Here is a 20,571-nt window from a genome sequence, read left to right as displayed (position 1 = left end):
CAGAAAATTTTTGAATGCTAAAAAAACAAAAGACAATACTATGAGTGCTTCTTTACTCACTAGCACAAACTAATGTCTTCAACACCATAGAGAACATAAAGTACATGATGTCAAAGTTTTGCAGTTAAACAATTGGACTTTACCAAATATATAAATCAAGGACTCCATTGAGTCTTCATATAGTTTTTATCCTTTAATCAATTTTATAAGGCATATGACATCTCATTGGTCATCATTGAGCCCTTTTCCTACACCATGATACAATACAAGTACCATTACAAACTTAGATCTTCAATTTTAATTCTCCACTTCCTAACACCTCTCAAAGCATATCCTAGCTCCAATTTCATTTCAAGAATGGGACAGAAGGGTTCAAAATGGGAGTGCTCCATTAAAGAGGTACAAATCCACACATAATGATTATAATACCCTAAGAGGCTTGTAGATGAAAATTAATGGAAAACATTTAAGAATGGCCCTAATCAAACAATTGACAAGTATGAGTTTGATAGAAATCAAATGAGATACATCAAATAAATAGTCTTCACCTTCTTGCATCACAATCTCTTTGACCTATTTCACCAGGTCGCTCAATATGCATGTAAATTTATAAACTACGAAAGTGAAAAACCTAGCGTGAAAGAAAAAAGAAAAATGAAAACTAGCAAACCTGTAAACTAGAAACTAAGAAGCTTTGTGGAGTCAAGTGACCAAAAAAAAAAGTTCCTTTCAAAAAATGTGTATAGCTACCTATAGAATACAACTATAAATCAAGTCCACCAAACATAAGGTATTTTTTCAAGCTTCTAAATGGCACAAAAACAATGACTACTTGCTACCATTTTAGAGATCATGTAACATACATGTTTGTAGTACTAGCTCAACATTAATGTCAAGTTATTAGAAATATTTGTATTTTATCTTATTAAAATTAATTCAAACCACTATCAAAAAACTAAACAACCAATCAACAAAAGTTTTGAATAATATAAATTTAATTTAAAAAATTCATTTTAGTAAATACTATAGTTAAAGCTATAGATTCATAATTTTGTAAAAGAAAGTAATAGACATAAAGGAGGTGGAAACATAAGTTTCCTACCTATAAGGTAGGGACTAATAATAAAATGATAATAGAGTCATTGTCAATTTTTTTAGTGTTAGTATGTCTTAACTTACACAAAATATTATGTACCAATATCGAGTCCTCACATTTCACATGTTTGAGACACTCAAAGCCCTAGACAATCTATTAGAAAAAAAACATTTGGTGTTTGAAAAACCAACCATAATAAAAATTGAATCCTAACAAGTGAAAAATGGCAAATGTGTGCTATCAAAACTGACATATATGTCATCTTTTGAGACTTTGATAGGTTTAGAAAATAAAACATTCCAAATGGTTGAAAATTCCAATAACGACTTCCATGTCCAATAAATGTACTACTTTTCTATAAATGAATAAAAATATATGACAAACACCATCCCACATTTCCTTTAGAGTGTAATTCCAAGGCGTTTAGCCCTCATCATTTTGGTAACATTGGCATTAATACTTCTATCATTATAATGTTGTCTCCTTGGTAATTTTTTATTTTGTTTTCTCAACAACTATTTATGCATTGAATGTATTTTATGATGGTGTGTTAACACCATTTTGAGAGAGTGTGATTCTTTTTTTAATCAACCAATATTAATTATTATAATAAATTGTAACTAATAATAATAATAATTTTATAATAATATTAAGCTTACTAACATCGAGATTAAAAAATTTATATTCCATTATAAATGTTATGGTTTGAAATATTAGTTGTAATAATATATTAAATTTAAATTTTTTAATTTCTTATTGATTAGTTATATATTATTCATTTTAGTTTGAAAAAAAGATCAACTTTCAATCTTAACAAAAAATATTAAGATTAATATTAAATAAATTTCATTAAATGATATTTTAATGTTTTGAATAAAATTCTTTAATCTTATTCCTTAGACCTGTATGTTAATTTTTACATCACTACATATTAGTAGTGCTTTTACTTTCTTGAGTGCATGCATTGCAGTTGATATTATTATGTTGAGAGGCATATGCAATGAGAGCAACAATTCCTAGCATGAGAATATGCCAATTAATAATCTATGTAAGGAAAAAATATTTGATGAGAGTTACATATGAAATTCAGTTTTTAAAAATTAATTTAAAATTGCAAATGCCATTTGGCATTCACAAAAAACTTTAAAACCAAATTAAAATATGTAATACCATTTGGAATTCATAATTATTATCAAATAGAAATAGAAAATAAATTTGGTGGGAGAGACAAACAAAATTTATTTTAAAATTTAATTTAAAATAGAAAATGTCATTTGGCATTCATAAAAATGTTAAAAATCAAATTAAAATATGTAATTCCATTTGACAATCATAATTATTAACAAATAGAAATTAAAAATAAATTTGATAAAGGTTACAAAAAAAAAATAAAAAAATTTAGAAATCAATTTAAAATAGATCCCTTGTCAATAAGAAAGAAAAAAGAGGAGTAACAATTTTTTAAATTAAATATTAAATTTTCAAATAATAAAATAATAAAGCATTCCTGAAATAATAGATGATCAAAATAATTTCATTAAAATTTAAATATTAAACATTTTTAAAAATATATTTTTGCACGCACACTCAAACTTTTTTTTTGGGAGTGGTAGAATTTGAAACAATTTCAGGGAATGAAATGAGACATCCATTGGGGGATATGAGGAGCCTCTCACAAGTTATAAAGAAATGCTCCTCATTTCATTTTTATTTTGTGGTTTTATAGGGAGGAAGATGTGAAGATTATTGTAGGATAAGATTGATATTTTGGAGTAATTCTTTTGTAGGTAAGATGTCTACTTGTATTTTTTTGTTTGGTTTTGCATTTAAATTTAGATTTAGTAATGTATTTAGATTTAAATATTGATTTAGTTTCAAAATTAGTTATAATATTCTACTTTGATTTAGATTTCAATTTTAGTTAATTTCAATTTTATTTAGAATTGCATTATAAATTATTTAGATTTCCATATTATAGTTTAGCCTTGCATGTTTGATTTTGATTTAGATTTGCATTGAAAGTCCATTTGATTTATTTATTTGATAATACTTTTTATTTGCATGTTTTTAATGTACATGTTTTCAATTAGTTTTAAATTTGCATATTTTATATTAGTTTTACATTTACATATTTGAAAATGGTTATGCATTGCATGTTTTAGATTTGTATGTTTCATAGTAGTTTTACATTTACATGTTTCAGAAAATTTATATTTTCATGTTTCATAATTAAATTTTATCATTAAAGTTGATAGTAATGTTGTGATATCAATAAAATTTATATTTTATTAAATTTAATAATTTATCTAAAATAGATAAATATTATCTTTAGTTTAAATTTTATTTAAATATTCACTTATTAAATAATAAAGTAATGAAGCATTCCCAAAATAACAATTGGCCAAAACAATAGGAAGCCAAATGGAGGCTAAAATATTAGGCCTGAAAATATAGGGCAGTCATTATAGTACCTAATAACCAACCTGCAATGAATAGAGAAGGTATAGTAATGCTATGGATAACCCAGTATCGAAAAATAGGGCTGAAATAATCTCATTAAAAAATTAAATATTAATTTTTTTTTAAAATATATTTTTGCACGCACATTCATACATATTTTTGTTGGGAGTGGTAGAATTTGAAACAAAATCATGTAATCTGAAGAGACATCTATTGGCAGATATGAGGAGCCTCTCACAAGTTATAGAAAAAGGCTTTTCATTTCATTTTCATTTTGTGTTTTTGGAGGGAGGAAGAGGTGGAAATTATTGGAGTAGATTTAAGTTTTTGAAGAGGAGTTGATCGAAATTTTGGAGTAATTTTTTTGTAGGTGAGATTATACTATTATTTTTTATCATTTTATTTAGTTTTGCATTTACATTTAAAATTAGTTATAATATTCTACTTGATTTATATTTAATTTTAATTAGTTTCATTTTGATTTAGAATTGCACACAAAATTGTTTAGTTGTGCATATAATAGTTTAGCCTTGTAGGTTTGATTTATATTTACAATTGCATTCAAAATTTAGTTGCTTTATATATTTGATAATACATTTCATTTGCATGTCTTTAATATACATGTTTCAAATTAGTTTTAGATTTGCATGTTTCATATTTGTTTTAGATTTGCATATTTTGAAATAGTTTTGGTTTGCATGTTGTAGATTCATATTTTTCATAGAAGTTTTACATTTACAGGTTTCATAACATTTATATTTTCGTGTTTCATAATAAAATGTTATCATTAATGTGGATGCCAATGTTGCCATATCAATAAAATTTATATTTTATTAAAGTTAATAATTTATTTAAAATAGAAAAATCATATATTTAGTTTATATTTTGTCATTATTTAATTAGATTACATATATGTTTTATTTCTAAGCTACTCTGCATTAAAAAATATGTATATAACTTTTATGTTTGTAATGTTTGAAACGTAAAAGGCAATACATACATATTTCAAACATTACAATCTAAATGTTTCATTCAAAATACTTTTGATTTTTATTTATCTTATTTTGAAATTATTCATTGGAGAGAAGTTATGTTAATCTCTCATACTTTTTTATTCTAATTATTTCTATATGTTGATTTTTTTAATAAGTTTGTAGGTTAATATTTGAGTCATGGTTGTGTTGAATGAAGAATCAAACATTATTAATACTAGCCTGACTACTTCAATAGCCTCAAACAATTTCTTTGGTACTAATTTTGACAAATATTGACAAATAATTAAATAGTCATACACAAATATAATTAAAATTGTGTAGAACACAATATTGTGAATTGACTATGTTGAGAAAATAGAAATAATATGGATGAAAGATACAAAAAAATTCATGTGTGACACATCTACAAAAGTGGACGGGTTTCTGCTAATGATGAAAGAAGTCTTTCACAATCATTATTCAAATAAAGGTTGCAATACAATCCTAATCATTAAATAATGTGACATCTATTTGCACCATTGCAAATAAATGTTATGTATATAGTTCATTCTTCTCTCTAGTTTCATACTTCTACTTCTTCTAATTGCTTGTATTGGAAGTTATGTTTCCCCATTATTATATGTAACTTTCACAAAGAAGAGAACAAGAAAAATTAAATTTATTTTTATAAAAGATGTCTTCAATGGATGTAATTACTAAATATGTCAGTTAAGAAAGAAAATCATAAGTCTACATAGATGTCCTTCATGATAGGCATGTTTATTCATTATAATTCTTAATTGTTGCAATAAAACTTGCATTAGAATTATTAAAAATTCAAGAATATATATTGTTCTTACACCATCATGGAGAAATATTTTCCATAAAATTGATTCTTATCTATTTTTTTACACTATTTACATCATCTAAATATTTGTGTTGGGACTTACAATTCAAAATATTTCACTATTAGAGTCATTTTCAAAACCAATATCCCAATTTTACCCATAGTTATAGTCCAAATACTCCAACACTACACCTAAATCATATACTTCCCTCAACCATGTCCCTTGTTTTAGTGTTTAACTATATTTAAAAATAAAGATATAGTTTGATACTAACTTTATCAAAAATAGAAAAATTTAAAAATACTTATATATATATATATATATATATATATATATATATATATATATATATATATATATATATATATATATATATATATATATATATATATATATATATATATATATATATATATATATATATATATATATATATATATAAAATATTTTATCATTGAAATTTCTTTACAGTGAAAATAATTTAAAATTAAAACACGATTGCTTGTTGCTAACCATAACCAACCAAATTTCTTTAAAAATGTCTTCCATGTTGTGTGGCGACTGCTACTAGCTTATATATAGTTATAAATATAATATGTTGATAGTCCTCCTTCTCGAGGCACCTAATTTATTTAAATCCTAAGCTGCATAGAAACAAAAAACCATAGGATTTCAATTAAAATAGGTTCCTCGAGAAGGATGACTCTTTGCATATTATATATATAACTATATATAAGCTAGTTTCAATGATAATGGAAATATGGTTATATTATTTCTATTATTATTGTTTTACATACATGGTTCTCCTTTGATAAAATGAATAATAACAACATATGAAGTAGCAGTTGAATGTTTTTGTACATGCAATGATAAGCTGATATGAGTGATATATTTGATGGTGATGAAAAGGTGGCATAATTAATAATGAGGTTTAGATCAAAGGAATAGACTTCAACATGACATTAAATATAATAGTTTGAGTTTCAGGAAAATAATAATAATAAGATTTTGAGAATACATGACTGAAAGTGGAATTGTAACATTTACCCAATAGGCATGTCTAGCTAGATTTCATGAGGATATTATTTCTAAAGACATTTTTAAAACCTTTATTTTAAATTGACTATAAAAATGTTATGAAAATTTGAGAGAAACTTATTATTAAAAATTAATACATTATTGATAAGCTAAAATTTTCATATCCATGCAAATTCTCTAGTACTCTTGTTCTCATTTTGGAAGATGATCTATATATGTATATGTATGCAAGAAAACCCAACCTGTCAAGAGCATGCATAAACAAGAAAAGTTAGTTGGACATGCATATGAAAGGTTTAAATGAGATTGAAATACAACTATCTATACTTGAATTTTAAAACTTAATACAACCACAATGAAAAGTCCTCATGCAACCTCAAAGTAGCTCAACAAGGGTGCCCATAATTGGCCTTTATCATGTGCTCAAGTGTAAGGGATGTGAATGTTCTATCCCAAACACAACTATTGAATCCTAATATGTTTGAAAATGAAATGCAAAGTGTGTAAACTAACTAGATATGAAGAGAGTTTTTCAAACAATGACTATGGATACAACCATGTTCCAAACACTTCAAGGAAAGTGAATGTGGATGCAAGAAATAAACTAAGTTAACAATACAAATATAAATGAACTAGCAACTACCAAAGGTTAGTAACAATTCATAAACTCTCTAAAAGCTCTAGAACTATACTAGCATGACAACAATGCAAATGAGGGAAATATAAAATAAATGAGACAAGGGCTCTATTTATAGGTTTGAGAGAGGCCTTGGGGAGGTGGCATCTATGTGGCATCCACATAGGTTCCATAAGGGAGACACATGGACTAAGGGGACAAGCCACATGCAAAGTTCAACATAAGCCTTTTGGATGAAAGTGATGGCTCAATGCTTACTCACACGTGTGTGAGAAACCTTGGAGAATAGAAAGGGGGACGAGTGTGTAAGAGGTGTGAATAAAATAATAAAATGGAAGCTTTAATGAACCTTGAGTTTCTCACACATGTGTGGGCAAACACGTAGGAGCTAAAAGGTGTTTAGAAAGGTGTTAAGGATAATTAAGTTGGATTAATTAATGGGTAGGCTTAGAAGGATGAGAGTGATGAGTGTAGAGTAGGTTTTAGGATGGGATTAGGATTAAATTAAATAAGGTTTAACTTAATCATAGGTTTAAAGAATTTAATAAAGTGGACAAAATTAAATAAATAGAGATTTATTTAAAAGGGGATTTTATGGAGCATTGTGCATTAAATAAATTTAATACATTAGAGGGGATGTATTTAAATTAAGTTTAAACACATTAGGAAAATGAACCTATTTAGTTAACTAAATTTAATTAAATAAGTAGAAGAATATGAAAAATATAAATAATGAATAGATAACTAATTATATTGTCAAGGGAGATATTAAATCAATTAATATAGAATTTGGGATGATTTTAAGTGTCTATAATTTACATATACAAATAATGTTGTGTTTAGCTCATTCACATACCCTTTGCATCTATCTACAAACACACAAGTTTGACATATACAATTAATTACACAAATATTCATAACTCAGCACTAGGATAGTTCATGTCCACCTAAATCAAGAAGCTTTTCCTTGTAGGATCATTTTTGTTGCCATGAACTCAACCATATAAATGTAGATATGACCACCATCTTGGCAATATTTAAATTTAAAAATTAGTCAAGTCAACTCTATTATGTTGTTTCCTTGAGTTGACTAAGTACACATTTTTAAAAATGTGATGATATGTGTTAGTCTTGATAACTTTTAGCTCTCTTCTATCATCTAAATATCTTATCGTCTATATTTTATTCACATAATTTTACATGAAATCACTTTAATTGGTATTAAGTTTTCAATAAAATTGTGAATTTAATGTTATCATTTAAATATTAAACAAGAGTTAAGAAAGTGAATATAAGTTAGAAAAATAATAAAGAGAAACTCTATATTTAGTAGGTTCAAATATAGATATAAAGAGACAATCCAAAACCTAAACTTAGAGTTGAAAATTTGATATCAAATAAAGTATAAATTTAATAGGTAGTGTGTGTTAGATGTACTTTCCAAAAATGACTATCATGTGTTTAGGTTTATGTATAGAAATAGGGTTAGACTATGGGTTTACACAATTCTTGGTATGATGGTTAAGGATAGGAAGGTTTGTAATAGGGTTAATAATTAAGGTTATAGTTTAGCAATTATGATTATGGATTACCATTAATAGTTGGGGTTACGGCTTAATGTCTAGTCTTTAGCAATATGGGTAAGAATAGCTTAGGATATGGATTTACAAATCATTGTTAGAATGATGTTTAAGGTTAGCATTTGTATTAAGGGTTATCACTTAGGACAAGGGTATAGTGTTAGGATTATGATTTTAAAAATCATACTTTATCATTAAAAATTAGCAATAAAAAGAACCATAATTTTATCCTTGATTGGAGTGTCCTATAATCATAATTTAAAATTTATATTTACTATTATACATATTTAAATAAAATATTATTTGCTAATTTTAATTTGTAAGATAGGACATCATTTTAGTTGCAAAATAAAAGTAAATAAAAATTTAATATGTGTTCCAGAAAAAATTACTATTCTATTTTTCTTTTTGATGTGCAAGTCAAAAGTATTCTATAAATTAAACATGATTCCATTTTTAAAAGGAATAAAAAATGAGTCATCATATTTTAAGAATTAATTTTTTTTTATTTCAAAAAAATATTTATAAATTTTATCTAAAATCAATTAGGATTTTTTAAAAATATTTCTCTAATAAATTCAAAATTGAAATGTTGATCATAATTGAATATGTCTTTATTTTAACTATAAAGTTTATTTATTAATGTATTTTTAAAAAAAGTTATCAATGATTTTAAAGTAATTTTAAAAATCAAAGTATACATTTAAATCAAATTTATTTATATTATTAATAATATTTAAGAAATGTTTATTTATTTTTTATTTTTAAAGAAACATTGCTATTTTATTATTCATTTTTTTCAAATCTACAAAACAAGTTGGATTTTTTTGTACACTATCAGGTGCTCATATCTCCCAAGCTAAATCTATTTGCCTAGGCTATGATGATCAGTCTCCTAAGTGGTTCTCTTAGTATAAGTTTCAATGGGGAGGTCCTAAAAAAGTTGTCAAGTATCTTGGTATACCCTACTCCATTGATCCTTCTCTTAAGGACATGTGGGCTAGGGTTAAGGATAAGATTGAGAATAAACTTAATAAATGGCATAATAGATCCTTATCTCTTGCTGGGAGAATTCAAGTTTGTGAAAAGTTATTGGGTATGTGCAGGATCATGGTGTGCCAAAAAGTGGCGATGTGAAAAAAAGAGAGCTTGAAGATGCCTAAAAGTGCTTCAAAATCCACTCTGAATTTTTTTCACCTATCCAAGAACCAAACCTGGAAGGCAAGACCGAGCCTTATTAGATATCCGATATGATATTGGATATCCGATTTGACATCGGATATCTGATTTTAAATCAAATATCTGATAATTAGAGTAATAATATTATATCGCTATTATTATTATTATTTAATATTATTATTATTATAATAATTATTATACTATAATAATAATATGATAATGTATTATATTATAATAATATATTAGATTATAATAATATAATATAATATTTAATATATTATAATATATAGTAATGTAATATATTATATATAAGATATAATATAATAATAATATTAATATATAATATAATATTTTATATTATAATATATAGTAAATTAATATAATATATATAAAATATAATATAAAAATATATAAAATGTAATATAATGTAATATATATTATATGTTATATGTTATATGTTATATTATATATATTATACTCATTATATGTTATTGGGCCATATCGAATATTCGATATATCAAATATCCGATATAGTATCGGATATCCGATACCTATGCATTGGATTAAATAAAATTACAGACCCGTGGGCCCTCATTTTACATGAATTTGGGGCTAGTATTACCATTGTCGATTGGATATCAAATACGAGATCGGATATTAGATATTTAGGTTTTTTTTTTTCCGAACTCATTTTTAACCTAAATTTAATAGATTTTAGTATGATTTTGTTTGTTTTAGTTGAATCTAGGGTTTTTTTAACAAAAATGGTTAAAATTTAGATTTTTTTTAAATATATATTACGTTTTGCAATTCAATAAGAATGGCTGATCAAAATGATGACACTGAGGCAGGGAATAATATTCCTCGTAACCCACCACCAAATGATCCTCTACCTCCTAAAAACCCTCCTCGAATTGAGGATTTGATAAATGAAAATCTCACCGAGTTGAGAGGTTTGCATAGAACATATAATAATGTACCTTCACTGGCTCCTATGTTATCCATGTTAAACACCATAGTGGATAACATTGAAACCCTTACGAACCAACAAAATGTCGCTCTTCGTTGGCATGATGAAATGCACTAGATGTTTGATGATGGTTTGGATTATGATGAGGTCGCGGCCCTCAACATAACCAAAGATGATTTGGCTAGCCTTTTTGCTAACCCAAAAACAAGTATACCAGTTGACCCAAAAAAAACCAAACTATCGATTAAATGGTGCACAAAAGATGCCATACGTGCAAAATTTTGGGATCATTGGTGGATGGTCTTTGATATCCCTCCACATGGAAATTTAGACATACCATTTTATTTCCTTAGAAAATTATATGCAAAATTTGTGTTGAAACTTAAAGTGAACTATTGGAGCATGAAGCCTAACATGGGCTTAGGACTACGAGCTCCTCAGGATAGACTCTCTTCCCAGCAGAAGAAACTTGGCACTTTTGTTCCCCCCCCTAATAACTCCCCCCCTCCTCGAGTGCAGCATCCAGATATTATGGCAGAGGCTAGCTCTCAGACCATCAAAGCCATTCATAGGCTGAGTAGCCTAATGATATCTCAGGTTAGGTCAGTCCTGCCTCCTCGTGTTGATGATGTTGGTGCCAGTTCATCATCAGCAAGCTCATCACACGTTTGTGTGCCTCACACTTGCATTACATGCAATAATATTTTCTTGGGTCCCATAGGTGATCTTCCTGAGTATCATTTTGTACTAGACAAGGATACACCAGACACACGTGCAGAGGCTACAGACCCTGATGCGAGAGAGGAGGGGAATGCAGAGGCATGGACTCCTTCGGTGTCGGTACATGTATACAGTTTTTTGTTATGACATATGTGATTTAAAGTTAATTTTTATAATAGATTAATTTTAATTTTTAAGCCATACTGACTTTTACATGTATGTGATCTTCATTCATGTTTAGTTGATGACCGAGGAGGAGCTCAGACAGATAGATGATGCTACACTCTTAGCCATTTCATTTGGCCTTGAGACATCTATGCTACATTATGTTGTGTTTGCATTTTTTTTTTCTATTTGATATTGTAGCATATATGGTTGCTAATCTTTCTTTTATCTTGCAGATACCACCTGCCCTGGGGGGATAAAGTGCAGGGGGTGAGCTAGCATGCACTGACAAAGGAAAGGTAATTAGTTGTTTTCTAATTGATTAAATATTGATGCATTCTTGTAAAATGTTTGCGGTAATCTCATTTAATTACATTCTTTATTATATATAGGGTGTGGCTACTGGCGATGAGCCTATGCAGATTCGGTGTCCTAGATCATCAGGGATTTCCATTCACACAGAGAGCCCCATGGTATGTATAAGTATCATTTATTTTTTATTTTTCTTATTGATGCAGAGGAAAGTATGATTGTTGTTCTGTACAATTTCTGTGATTTTTTCCATACCAATAATGATTCATGTCTTGCATATGTTCATTACAACTTAAATAGGCTTATATGCACCTGTCCAACCGACCAAGTTGGTTACAAAGGTTTATTTAATCAAACAAATACTAAATTACTACTTTCCCTCCAAAACTAATATGACCATTTGAATTTGAAATTCAAATTTCAAACTATAGTTTTTATGCATTCCCTAACTTTATAAACTATTCCATTGACTCAAAATTGGTCATATGGATTTATTAAATGCAACTAAGTATGAAACTATCCTAAGACTACCCCATATGGCTCTTTTGGCCATTTACATCATGTTGCCCTTAGGTCCTTACTAGGACTTTTATGAATTTTGTCTTTCAAAGTACATTGTTTATTACATGATTCTATTATTGGTTTTAATATATCCCAATTAACAATCAATGATGTCTTTGATCCTCTATTTTCATCTATTACCAAGGCTCTCTTAGATGATTTAATAGGTGCCCCTACACCAAACACTCCACCTTCAAAGCAACTCTTGTCCCAAGAGTTAAGGGGTACTATCTTCTTTCCTCCCATCCTTCTAGAGGGATGTTTGCAACTTTGCACCTGCAATGTATTACCCTGCACACCTGCATACAAATCATTAGAAATAAAAAGCATTGGATCCTTGTTACCAGTCATGGTAACCTTATTGCCTGCTGATTGTGAATAGTCATGTTTTATCCTTGACAAAGGCTGAATAACTTGTTATGTGAGGTCATGCTGACCCTGTCTCTTATCCTCCATGGATATGTTCACTTCTTTGTTCACTCTTGTCACCAAAGGACACCATACTATTCCTATCATCACTTCTTTTGCTGTCACTGTCTGCTTGTAAGCAGAATTCTAAGTTTTTTCTTGAACAATCTCATCCTTCATAACCAAAAGAGATGGCTTCAGTGGCAGATCTATCATATCATGTTTACTCTCCCTCTACTCCTGCAAGTCCACAAACTCTTTCTTGCCAAAACAAATAACTCTTTCCTCATCATGACCAGTGAAAGGATTTAGCTTAAACTTCACACCATCTTTGTGTACTATATAAACATTTGATGAGCCAAAATGAATAGCATTCCTTGAGGCTTGCCAAGGCCTTCCAAGGATTACATGGCAGCATGTCATTAGAATGACATCACATATAACTTTATCTTTATATTCTCCTATAGAGAAATCCACTATTGCTTGCTCCCTTACAACAATATTTTGTGCATCACTGACCCAAGATGCCCTATATGGTCTATCAATACTATACTTCTTCAATCCTAGTTTATTTACCATTTCATAAGACACTAAATCATCAAAGGAACCAGAGTCTATTATCATATTACAAATCTTACCATGGCTCATGCAATTTGTCCTGAAAATGGATGGTCCGGTATCCTTTTGCTACTGCAATTGTGGTCTTCTTCTCACCATCAAAGATTCTCCTTCAAGTTTAGGGTCTACATTATTGTACTTCTTTTCTTCCTCTTCTCCTTGGGTCAAGGTGACTCTCCTCTCCTTCTTCTTGAAATCCACACCTTTCTCAGGGCACTTGTAGGATTGATTGCCTACTCCTCCACATGTGAAGCATTTACCTGTGAAAACACTATTACCTCTTCCACTTCCAAATCTTCCTCCCCTGAAACTTCCTCTTGTCTCAGATGTAATCTCTTTTCCTTTATCTTTATCTTGATTATTTGAAGTGTCAAACTGAGTTCTTACACCTCTTCCTCTCATTTTCCCACCTCCTCTCTTATTTTCTTTCCTCTAATTATTTCTTTTCAACTTCTCCTCTACCCGGATTACCAACTGAAAACATTCTCCAAGTGTCCTTGGTACATTCAATCCTATTTCATCTTGAATATTGTACTTGAGGCCATTATTGTATCTAGCCACCTTCTCATCTTCATCTTCCAGTCCTCCCCTAATACTCAGGGTATGAAATTTCTCATTATAGGACATGACATCCATATCCCTCTGTTTCAAATTGTTCCTTCTTATCTTTATTTGGATTGCTAAATTAGATGGCAAGAATTGATTTCTCACCATGGTCTTCATTCTCTCCCAATCTGAAATCTTATTCAATCCCCTTTTGATGCAGAGTCTACAACAACTACCTTCCACAAGCCAATAAATGGCGGTCACAATCCAACTTAGGATTCTAGGACTTCTCACAAGTCCTCTTAACCACTCCGGGTATACTCAACCTCCAAGCCAAACAAGGCAATCCCACTTCAAAAGCCTCACCAACTATCACTAGAAATGGAGACAATCATGGACATACTGTTCCAACCCAAAATCATAAATTTGTTTGGTTCCACCAAACTCTCAACACACCTTTGCACTTCTAGGCCTACAAACCTTGTAGCCTTCCAATTAGCTTCTTTGCACTTTTCTCCCAGTATCCCTTAACAGCATAGGGACTTATCCATAGGTCCAAACACCCTTCTTGGCACCTACTAAGAATCCAAAAGATTTTGGGCTTATCTTGCTCCAGCACCCTCCAAACTACTTCTTGGTACCTAGGCCTAGTTGATCAAGTTAGGCTAGGGCTTCAAGGAAGAATGGGAAAGGTGGGTTCCCAAGACCCAAAACACTTAAGGGAATCTCCAACATAGTCAATGCATCCAAATATATCACTCAAATTGATTAGAAGTGCCTACAACCATGACTGTCACCAATTACCTTGCAAAAATCGGTCAAGCACATGGGCTTGCTTGACTTAGGGCCGACTTGGAAAAATAGTTGCCCTTCTCTCCAAGCCTCCAACCTCTGGCATTATGTTGCCTATTCTCCTAACTTTCATATCCCTTAGTTTTAGAGGGTGCCACCAGTGGGAATGCAAATTAGGGATGCATTTGTGGAAGGGTCTAGTGAAACAAGGCTTTTCAGACCACCTTCTACTAAAATGCAGATAACTTTTAAACCCCAACTCTTTTTTTAGTCAAACCAAAACCAAAATTTTCCTAACTCACCCCTGCAACTATTTCATACACTTAGCAATCATAAAAGTTTTGTACGGATCTGTACCAGCATAATAGCTGAGCGATTACTAGTAAATTTCCATAAAATTGAAGTTTTTTTTTTTTTTTTCTCCAAACCACCATACACTCTAATCTCCCCCTTTCAACTAAGATCACATATGACATATATAAAGGTCTACATGACCATTGGAACAACCATATAGGCATTCCCAACCATAAAACAAACAAACAACCACTTTTTGCTAATACTGTTTAGACTCTAAATACCCTATTCTAAGGCCTTTTGGTCCCATGGAGTCACTTGGTTTATAGCCACACCAAAATGCTTGTGGGCCTTACATGTACCTTTATTACAAAACATAGACCAACTTGTAAAATATGGACCAAACCTTTATTCCAACTTCCTAATCTACTTGAATCCTCGCTTTCATGGAGTGGCAAGGTGTCTGGCAACATAGATACTTATTCCCCCCTGCCACATAGGTTAGGTGCCCTGCACCACCTTTCCTCTCTCTCATTCTGAACACTAGTCCACCAAGTGAGTGTTGTTCCTCTCAGTCTTGCTTTTGCTACTTTTACCTTCTTATCTGCCTCTATGTCTTCAAGATCAAAGTAGTTCTCAAGGGCCTCTATCCACCCTAGCACTTCTTCACTATCCATTTTACCCTAGTATATTGGCAAATCAATATGGTTCTTCCCACCATTACCTTGTACTGGCTTAATTATTCTCATAAATCTCCTTTCTTCAGGATCATCTATTGTCTCATGCTCTTGCCTTGCATTACCAACCTCTTCTTCTTCATGGTTCTCTCCATGATTTCTTCCTCTAACCTCTTCTCCTCTAGGTTCTTGCGTTTCCTTTTCTAAGGATTATATCATTGCAATAAGCTTCAGCCTCTCTCTTCTCATCTATCTTTCTTCCCTCACTCTAGATGCTTCAAGTTCTCTCCTCTCTCTTTTCTCTCTTGCCAACTCTTCTCTCAATTCTTCAAGTTCTCTAGACATTTGATTTTTAGGAGTTATTTTCACAACAAGTTTGCTTCCTTCCCAAGGGCCAACTCATCGATTCTCTTTCTTTCCACACCAAGAAATCTTTGGACACCACTTATGTACCTTTCAACTCTGGGACACACAAGGAGGAATTAGACACGCCAATGCTTCAACAAAGGACCAGCACACTAAGGATGACAAAGACTCCTATGATGATGAAACCTACAACTTATCTACTCCCAAAAGACATTGTTGATGCTTTGATTACCATTTGATGTAGAGGATGGAGGATCTAACCACAAATTTTCAAATTCAAGCACAATATGGACCCAACCCCTATGTTTCAATGGTGTTCCCAAATGCACACAATGCCACCAAAGACTCCAAACTTGGATTTACATTCACCAAGTGTTCCCTCCACCTCTACACACCTTAAAAAAATTCAACCAACATTTTTCTAAGGTTTCCAAACCCACAAATCTTTAATAGATACAAAAGAGACCAGTTTTGCCCTTTACTAGGCTATTCTCTTCTTTGGATCAGCAGACCCTATTTTCTTAATTTTTCTCCCAAACTTTCCAAAGAACCAAGAAAATAAACTACCTTTTTAGATACCCTTTTTTTATTTTTATAACATATCCAAAAATCAGATATCACTCCTTTGGAAAGATTGTACAGAACAGGGCAGTTTGTCTCAAAATTAGGCCTAATTAGACCACTTTTACAAAGCAAGTTCCCTTCAAACTTGAAATCTGACTTAATCCTTTTTCATAGTCTCTATTAATGATCTAAATCAAAGTATTTTCAATATTATAGGTCTTGGTCACACTCCTAAACACCCAAACTTCAAATCCTTCCTTAAATCGGCTTAAAAACTAGGGCCTGCTTGTTCAAACCCCAAAACTCAATTCTAGAACTTCTCATTCAGAATTCACCATAAATTTATATATCTAAGATGATATTACCACTCATTCCAATATTATAAAGCACTTACAAAATAAAGGATTCTTCAAGTTCCTCTTGAAAACCAAGCACTTTCATTCAATTTTCTGAGACAGTCTGTACAAATCTGACCCTCCAAGTCGTACAATCATAATTTATAAGTTTCAAGGTATGGTTAGTAACCCCCTCAACCACCTCCAATAAGTTTCATTTTTTAACTCTTCATAAAATTTAAATTATGGAGTTTCCCTCCAAACAACACATAACCGTTACTATTCAAATTTCTAACTATTAAACTATGCTTTTAATGGGCTTATTGAATGTTTTGACTTGTCTAATGACAAGATATGATCATGAAAACCTACATGAACCTATCAAATGACTCATCTACCATGTGAAATCCTAAAATCCTATCTCATGCCCAATTACAATTTTTTTCCACATATGAGTCCAACATTATAACTTTGTATGCTTCCATGAGCCATGATTGGTGCAAGGATTTCCCAATTGACTTCAAGAGATGCTCCATGACCTCTGTAATGCCTTGGATCTTCAATGTTCCTCTGATGAGCATGGGATGCTCCTGCATCACTTATCTTCATAAATAAATTCAAAACTAATTTTTCTGATATTAACAACTATTATTTTGTATCTCATAGGAGACTTCTAGTGCACATGAGGTCCAATGGCATAGTTATGTAGATTTGATGACGCGGCCACTCACTCTTGAGGAGGAGCCTACAATAGTAAGTTGTAGTTTGAATTCATGATTAAATATGTTATAAATTTAGCATGCTATGAATTATAATGTTATAGTTTAAATTGTAGATTCATTTGACAAAGGTATTTGAACATATACAACCCACAATCAAAGAGGTACCAGCATTGTCGAAGGCATACGAGAGGACTCTTGACCAGCATAGAAGGTCGATGAGAGAGGTATTTATTATGAAATTTTGATATTATTAATCTCCATTACAGAAAAGATCATTATGCATTTGAGTAATTCAATGTTAGATATGTAGAATCATATAAATTTAGTAGTCTAACTTTGGGTTTTCCTTTTTTGTTTATGTAGGAGGCATCCGATCCACCTAGTGCAGCGAAGAGGTTGCATTTTGATCATCCACCAGCACCCTAGGATAGTATAGTTTTCGTAGGATGCATCATGAGACATTTTGAGATGGCATATGCCACATTGTATATAGAAACATTGATATTATACACATTCTAATGGCATGATCAGCCGCATTTTGTATATGGATCTATGTATTTTGATATATATTTGAGTACTTTGTCTATGGATACATGATCTTTGATATATATTTGCGTAAAATTTTGTCTATGGATACATGTATTTTGATATATATTTTTGTCATTTATGTGCACAATGATATACATATTAATTTAGTATCTAGTATTGCTTAATTTATCATGGATCATGTGTCATGCCCTAAATTTTACTAGTAAAAACACAACAAATTTTTTATTTTTTTGTAGCTTATGAAGTCGCATAATAAATTACATATTTTAAAACAAGTTTATCATTGAATAGGACTTTAAGACTCATGTGGATAGTGTCATCCGATTGTAACATTTTAGTCACAAGTGGTTTTCAAATAGATTGGATGACAGTCTAGTTCAAGTTAGCATCACGAGTCAAACAAGCAAGTTCAAGATACAACACTCATAAATTAGTGAGGTAATTCATATCCTAACAAGCCTTTGATACTAATATTCTATTACGGTCTATCGGTTGTATCATATGGACTAGGTCGTGATTCTATCATGTAAGAGAAGGGGATCAAAATTACTTATTATCCTCATTACCAATGTACACACATTCATTAATCATTACAATATATATTAATGTGACAATTACTATATGGTGTGGAAGTGTAGTATATCTTAATCGATTAAACACACGTATCTAGAGAATTTAGATTTAGTACTCATCACATGAGCACCCTTAGTCAAATAAGAAAATGTGCACTTATCTACCACACTATATCGGATCTAACCATTGGAAATTAGAAAAGATATGCCCCAAAGGTAGCTTCGAAGTCCACATGATGGAGAAGGGGCCACTTGCATTGATAGTATCCATCATTCAACACATTAGTTACACAACTTATGGAATAAACAATTTTTTTTATGTGCCAAACGTGTATCATGTGCTTGCATCCATATCTTACTGGTTACAGGTCCTCTCGAAGATTGGACCAATATTGAGTCAATTTCTCCCTCTTTACTCTATTTAGTCATCCTTATGCATTCTATCAACATTGCTTCCTCACCAAACTAGCACTCACTACAGTTTCCTAAACACAAAAATTACTATTTCAATACATAAATTAAACTCACTCTAACAAAAGACAATTACTAACTATCTAGCTCATCAACTACTAACTAATCTAGCTACATTGCCATGCTTTTACATTTTCTATTTTAATTACTATAATTACTATACTATTACATTTACTTTTTACATTATTACATCTACTTATTCACCATAAGCTCACTTTCTCACTATCAATATTATTATTATCAAAGCATGTTAAGATTCAAAGTAGTTTCATAGTATGAATTAGTAAGCACATAAAATGAGGAACTCTAAGTAATTATAAGGGCCAATTCAAAGTACTTAATTCAATAATAATTCAGGATCTATATTTAAACACATCTTACTACACCATCATATTGAGTGTGTCAATTTAAATTTGTTAGATGAATTGTTTATGCAAGGATTAGGTGCAAGTGTATAAATAAGGTTTGTATATAACATACCTTGTCGTTTTGACATATATGTATTCATCATTTCATGCAACTAACATAGTAAAATGTGGTGTACATGAATCATATTATCATTAATTATACATAGGGTACATGAGCTGGCGAGCTACCTCTAATAAAATGCCTATTGACCTTTTTTACATACTAGCTAACTAATGCTTTATTCCTACACTACATTTTCAAATTTTTATATATATTCTATCGACTTTGATATTCTACTAATATCTTCAATCGAATCCACAACATTCATTATCTAACTAACATTCCCTCAAGGCAAATATAAAATTCACTTGACATTAAATCCAACATCTACACAGGTTTGTCATGCATTCAATTCTATCTAGTAACTCTTATCTATCAATGTGCTTTATTGACTAGATAAAATTAGATTTGAGTTATTATTTTAATCCACCATCCATCCTTATCCTTGATTCTCCAAGCCCATCATTCTGAAAACTTACTTCATATTAACCCTATTATATGTACATCCAACTATCCTAATTTATAGTCCTAACACTAATTTAATTAAACCCTCCGTACTTAACATCATGTTCAATTATATATGCCTTCTCGTAAACTTATTTATTTCATTTAATTTATTTTCCTATATTGAGCTTTTCCATTACCATAT

The sequence above is a fragment of the Cupressus sempervirens genome, chromosome 4, assembly GCF_028749045.1.
Source record: "Cupressus sempervirens isolate cs-2001-9-10 chromosome 4, ASM2874904v1, whole genome shotgun sequence".
In the NCBI taxonomy this organism is placed as follows: domain Eukaryota; kingdom Viridiplantae; phylum Streptophyta; class Pinopsida; order Cupressales; family Cupressaceae; genus Cupressus; species Cupressus sempervirens.
Note: the sequence above shows the minus strand (reverse complement) of the source record.